Source organism: Neophocaena asiaeorientalis, unplaced genomic scaffold, assembly GCF_003031525.2.
Source record: "Neophocaena asiaeorientalis asiaeorientalis breed wild unplaced genomic scaffold, Neophocaena_asiaeorientalis_V1.1 scaffold129, whole genome shotgun sequence".
Lineage (NCBI taxonomy): Eukaryota > Metazoa > Chordata > Mammalia > Artiodactyla > Phocoenidae > Neophocaena > Neophocaena asiaeorientalis.
Window position 1 is genome coordinate 4,230,431 of NW_020172446.1, and position 6,968 is coordinate 4,237,398.

The window sequence follows — 6,968 nt, forward strand, 5'->3', positions numbered from 1 at the left end:
AAAAAACCCAACAACTTTGTAGACTGAATTAACTACCATGCTTTATAGAAATCACATTTACATCTCTGAGAAGCTTAAAAGACAAGCTTCAGTAAAACCCCAAGTTCACTTTTGTGTCCTTGCAAGTCACTTACCTGGCCAAGGACAATGATTCCCTATTTCAAAGAACATGAAAGCATATAACCCAAATGCATCAGTCTATATAGTGACAGACACACTTTTGGTAAATGTTTTTTCATCTTTTCTAACCCCCACTCTAATGTTGATGTTAGCACTGTTTTTTTTTCACTTGTGACAAATCAATGCTAAACAAACTTAGGAAGTTTCTCAAATATGCATTGCCATATTGCTTAACTGCTTAGCTCAATTTCAGTTTCTTATTTCAACCGGAAGAACATAAGGCTCAATGTCATGACAAAAGGCAGGATAGCTGCTCTCACAACCGATTTTTCCATACATATGGCAATTCTTAAGTACCTTAATAACCTGTATGATTAGAAAAAAACCCATGACCTATGACCATGCTATATTTAAGACTTAAATTATTTGTACATTTGACACTTTGAAAAAAATATTATCAATGTCATGATCTTAACTTAGTTTTCAGTAGTTTTTTTGAATTAAAGCACACAAAAGATGATAACACAAACACCTCAGAAACTTTAAAATTTTTTATTCAACAATGTACACTTATTGTCTCTTAATTTGATCTACAAATTTCTCAAGTTTTTTTTCCTGATAAAATAAGTAAATCTGGGTATGGATGTAGAGTGTTTGTAATTTGTATTTTTGAAACACTGAACATGAAGTAAGACACCAATAAAGGAAGATCATCATGTAACGGACACTTCCTCAGAATCCATGACGTCAGAAACAGCTATGGCAAATACCGAAGCATTTAGCAAAAGGGTAAATTTCTGGCCACTGTTCTTGTATCTAGAAAAGGCCTATCATTCTGACTGGTCAAAACAAACACTGAAAAAACATTTTTTAAATTGGGAGATGGAAGGAAAAAAATCCTCTAACATAATTGTAGCCCATTAATTGTCCTTTCCCCCAGATTAAGAGGTAACTCAGCTCCTAAGTGCTGATGCACACAAGACACAGAAATTACTTTGCTCCTCCAATAACGTTCTAAGACTGAACATGTGAACCACTGACAGATGCTGAGGAGTAGCCATAGCCATCAAAGATGATGCTATACTCCTGCATTCATGCCTTTTAAGGCCATGCATTATGGGCCACCTTTCACATCTTGATTAGTAGACTTAGATTTTAACTGTCACTTTCAGTGAAGGTATAGAAAGGTTTTGCTGTGTTTTCAAAGACAACATATATTAAGAGCACACTTGATGATAGAGAAGTAATATTCTTCTATACATAGGAAAAAGCTATAAAACAGAAATATTTCTTTTATATCTAGGAGCAAGGGGAAAATACCATTAGTATTATCTCTACTTAAACATATTAGCCTCTTCTACAAAGGTCCGGAAGAGAATATAAAACAATCTTTTAGAAGATGATTTGACAAAACCTGGCCAGTACATCTACACAACCTTTAAGTACACATACATGTGAAGTAAAGCTATTTAGTACATGCAGACTGCAGCAATTAAACCAAATCAGCTCAGTTTCTAACTTGTTCTAATCAGCCTGGGCAGTTTTAAAAAGATACACATCATCTTTAACCTGTGCTTTGATCTTTAAAGAATTGAATGATTCTTAAGTCAGTCATTCATTCAGTAAACCAAATTTATGCTAAAGCAAAGGTAAAAAGGCTATCCTACCTTTAAACCAGGTTTAGAGGTTTAACATAGAATTGTCACAGAACTCCATGTGGCAAAGGTCCTTCCTTCACTTCAGTTTCAATTACTTCCCATTTCTATTTGATCAAATCAACGAAAATTTCATTGAAGAGTATCCAACAGTTTGTAAAGCTGATAAAACTGCCCTGTTTCAAAAAAAAGCCCTTTAGTAGACATGAGTCAAGCTCTCATTTTAAACCTGTTATTAAAATAGGTGCCAATTTTCCTCTCTTCTAGTTCCACTGATGAGCTAGCCCAGAACTCTAACTTTGAGCCATGTTTCTAAACATGGTAAAGCTAAGAGCAGCAAAGTAATAAGGATAGGTCACTTTTGGTAATGACACACAAATTAAACTTTCAAGACATGTGCATAGCTTTATTCATCTACTTAGATCTAACCTTTTCATGGAGCTTCGGCAAAATTCGAGTGTGCAAAATGCATTTCTAAAACGTAATGCAAGCAAAGCTTTTCACATTTACACTGGCAGGAAATACAGAGAAACTAACAAGTCACAGTAGGGAGAGTTCAGATCTTTTTTTTCTTTTTTTTTTTTAATGACAGAATTGCACAGTTCATTATTTTGAGACAATTGTTGCAGACATAAATATTTAAAATTTTCTAAGCAAGGTGCTTTAACAATAAAAAATTTTAAAGTTGGAAAGAGCCAATAACTTGGATCATAGCTCACATAGAATTCCAAATGAAAGTGGACTCCATTATCTCCCTAGATTTTGCAAACAATGCTTTTTATAACACTAAAGGAAACAGCAAGCTGAAACTTCTTTCAAAGCACACAAGAAATGGTGTCATCACATTACTTGAAGAAGGTGCTGAGCGGGGAGGGAAAGAAAGTGAAGAATCCTTTTACTATTTCCCACTACAGAACAGCCACTAACAGACTAAGAACCGAAAAAAAAAAAAAAAAAAAAAAAAAAAAAAACAACCAAAAAAAACAGACTAAGAACCGAAAAAAAAAAAAAAAGAAAAAGAAAAAGAAACAACCAAAAAAGTAAATCAAATCACTTCCCAGTTTATAAAATAGTTCCAGTTTGTGACGAGATCTGTAACTTTAAACAGAGAGCACCAGTTGGGTGATAGAATGAGCATTTCATACTGCATAAAAATTAGTGAGGTGGTAAGAACCATCAACTATCTCAGGCATTGTAACATGGCCTTCCCAATTTTTTTTTTTAATATACATGCAAGGCACATTGATATAAAAATAGATCTCTGGCCAACAAATATATTAAATAAGCAAATTAAAATTTTGGCTTTGCAATATTGGCAACATCAAAATATAATCAGATAGCTTTGGACCACATCTCTCTCTCATATTCTTCCACCCCATTTGGTGTTTTTCCTCCATCATATTGGGTTCAATCTCTTTCAAGTTTGAGTATGTGCTTGAGAAATGATTTTTCCTCTTGTAAAGTAGCATAAGTTTATCTTTCCTAAGTAAAAGTACGCTAGAGAAGCAGAATAGTTGGTTTTGATTGATTTGATTAAACTAAATCGGATTGGCTTAGGGCAACATTATTTCTCCTCTGTATACAAACAAAAATAAGCTCCCAGTATATATAGTAGACAATTGTTTTCTTTCTAAAAGATCAGCAACAAACCGATGATACTACTTCCTTTAAGCCATTCTTCCCAACTCCTCTTTTTGAGGCACAGGGAATAACAGAAGCAAAATTAAGATTTAAAAGATTTTCAGTAGTAGAAGACATTTTAAGGCCAAAACGTGTAATACTAACAGAATTTGTATTTTCCTAAGTTAATGTCCTTCATAGGCCAACACCATAAATAATTTGTACTGATTCCCTCCCAAAGAGAATTTTTAAATTCATTCACTTTTGTTAGTGGCTGTGCTACAGGAAAGGTATCAAAGCAACCTACAAAGGTATGGTATATAGTAATGTAAAAAGTGCATCACATTCTTGATTTTTCAGTTTCTCATAGCAGCAGCAGGATTAATCCAAGACAGAAAATAGTTGTATTCTCATCCTAAAAATGCAACAATACCTAATGAAATGTATTCAGTATCATGAAAGGATCCTCCTCCATGGAGGATAAAGGAAACAAACAGGGGTAAACTAAAGGCATTCATTCATATTTACATATTAAACCACTTTTGTTAACACCAAATCTTTACACCTAGCAAAAGAAATATTTAAGAATAAAGCAGACATTACTAAAGCAGTATCCATTTTTGGAGCCTTTGTTTAGCACCTGAGGAGAAAAGGATTTATGGAAAGCTCTGCAATTTACCTCAAGTTGGTTTTGTTGGTCTACAGAGTAAAATTTTGATATGCAATCAAAGTGAAACTGAATTGGAAAATAAATGTCTGTAGCTATTTTAATAAGGCTGCAGAAAAGGGATACTGCAGTACTATAAAATGGCTTTAGAACTCTGGACATAAACAAAATCTTACGGATACATAGGGAAGTCTGAATCAGCAAACCCACTTGTGAGGATGGCCGTTCCATAGGTTTCTAGCACATAACTGCTATTTGACACTCCCAGTAATGCAAAAGCAATATACCATTCATGCTTCACCGAGTGTTTTTGTTGTGTAGACAACTTAAAACTATTTATTCGTAAGACCCTTCTTGAGTGGCAAAATGGTGTGAAATTTAGTTTAAAACTCGGTAAATTTTGAGTGAAGTGAAATTTTGCTTTTGAGTGAAGCCAATGATTCATCATTCTTTAAACCAACCCAGGGTGGTCCTGGTTCTCACACACCTGAACAGATTGATGTATATTTAAAAAGAAACATTTTAAGATACTTAAAGCAGAAGCCCATCTTTCTCAAAATAAAAGAATCCTGGTGCTCTGTCAATTAATTACATTAATGAAAATAACATCAATATTAAGAACTAATGATAACCTAATGCATCTCTGCAAACATAAAGCAGTTATTATTCTTTTAGTCTTATCCTCTGCCCCTCCCCTTTAAACAAATATCAACATTTTTGGGGAAAAAAGCTGAGCAAATTCTACCCTTTCTTTTAAAAATTCAACAGTAAAATTATGGGTAGGACTATTAAAAGACACTGCCTGATCAGAATCTACAACTGGTGCAGCATTAACAGACCTGATCATAATATGTATTTGTCCCACTATAGTGTGTTTTACACAGTTAGCACAGGTATACAAGAGGGATCATGTGTTATTTGAGGATATGGCTCAGTGGCATAACTATTCTCATAATCCTTGGAAAGTGTAGACTTTTCATCTATTTCTAGAACTTGAGGAAGAAAGCCTTGAAAGAATGACTTCCTCCTTATTCAAAGTCCTCTTATAAATTTCCTTGACTGTGGCCAGTTGGTACATGACGTACAATTTCACTAAAAAAGTTTACAGCAAAAAATAAACCATTAGATGCCTCCAACTGGGTTAGCAACAAGCCTAACAACCAAGTACGGAACTACCACTGCTATGTAATGTTTTGTGAAAGAAACACATTTTGTACTGTGGACAACACTCATTGAGGTTTGTCATATTTTCCCTAGAAACGGCTATTTGAAAAAACAATGCAGCACTTTTTTTCCTTTATAAAGTTTTTGCAGATTCTGTGATGATTAGGGTAAGCAGATGATTAAGGAAAACAGCAAAATTCTAAACCTCTCCAGCCATTTACTTTAAGGAAAAACAAACTGCCATTAACAAATTCCTAGTTATTGTCTATCCACTCCTAGAAAGTAGAGGAGGAGGAAGGGCTGACTACAGATGCTGTAAATACATTGTATGTGAAAGCTCATTATTACTGAAGTCAGAGGAAAGGCTATGGAATTAACTTCAGTTCAGCAAAGTGGGGTGAATGAAGAGAAAGATAAATACACCCTGTCTTTTGTGGGGAAGGGGAATTATTCAAGACATCTACAAGAGAGTGGTATGTGACACAGACACCTACAATCAAGACAGATTTAAAAAGAAATCTTCACCCTTAATTAGTATCTTCATAGCTATTAAAAAAATAGGTCATGATTTCATTCTTAGTGCCATTTTTCAAATACTACCCTTTTAAGGATTAAAACCACCTGACTTTATTCTGTGTAATGAAAACAAATGGCACAAAATAAATACAAGTTCATTCTCTGAATACTAATATAATGTCTTACACACATTCATTTACTAATTTTTAATATCTCCTTCTCTCTCACACACACAAGCACTCAACAAACACACACACAGACACACACCTTTTCAGTCTTTATAATGGAGGGATGTTAAAAATCCCCTCTAGACTGTATTTGGTTTATGCTACAGTACTAATACTCTGAGTTGAAGAAAAATTCTTTATACCAAACAATAACACATCAATGTTATTTAAATGTGCTAAATTAATCACAGCTGAAGCTTACACAAAATAATCAGAAAACATCAACTCTTAAGATTTTTCTTTTTTTAATAAGTGCTCTGTAAGGAATTGTGTGAGGACCTAAGAAAGATTGCGACAAGTAGAGTTAAGTGTTACCAAACAGCACAAAGGAGACATGTCTCAAAGTCCTGCTTGTACCTAGGCAAGTAAGTCCATTAACCCAATGCCCCCAAAATACTGACAGTTAATTATGGGGCACTAGGGTTCCAGAAGGTTAAGAGACATCCCTAACTCTATACCTCTAACCATATAATCAAGGAAATTTCAGTGGGGAAATCAAAGTGAAATGTTGCATTGTTTCATTTAGAAGTGAGACTCAAAAACCTTTGGACAGACACAGAGATGGGGTACATTCTCTTTTTGGCTTCTCTAAACATGGAGGCCTGAGGGATATGGAAGGGAAGTAGGAAAGCAATGACAACTTTCAAAAGGTATTTTCAAGTAAGTGTTGCTTCTAAATTAAAAATTCAGATGCGGGCTGTTTTTTTTTTTTTCCTTTTAAAATATATATTCATTCAACCTCTGTATATCACAAACCCAGAAAGTGTCTTGTGAGTTGTGACACAGAAGAGCTTTCAAATTCCAGGTAAGCAAAATGGATGTTTAAAAAGAGGGTGACAAGGGGAGAGGGAGAGAATCTGGCCCTAAGGCGACAAGTGGTTACACAAGGCAATTGAACACACAGCAGAACTTTAAAACCTGTAAAACAAACTGGAGCCTTTTTTTTTTCCTTTAATCAACCTTGTATCTTTTTTTTTTAACCTTTTGAAAATTTTTATT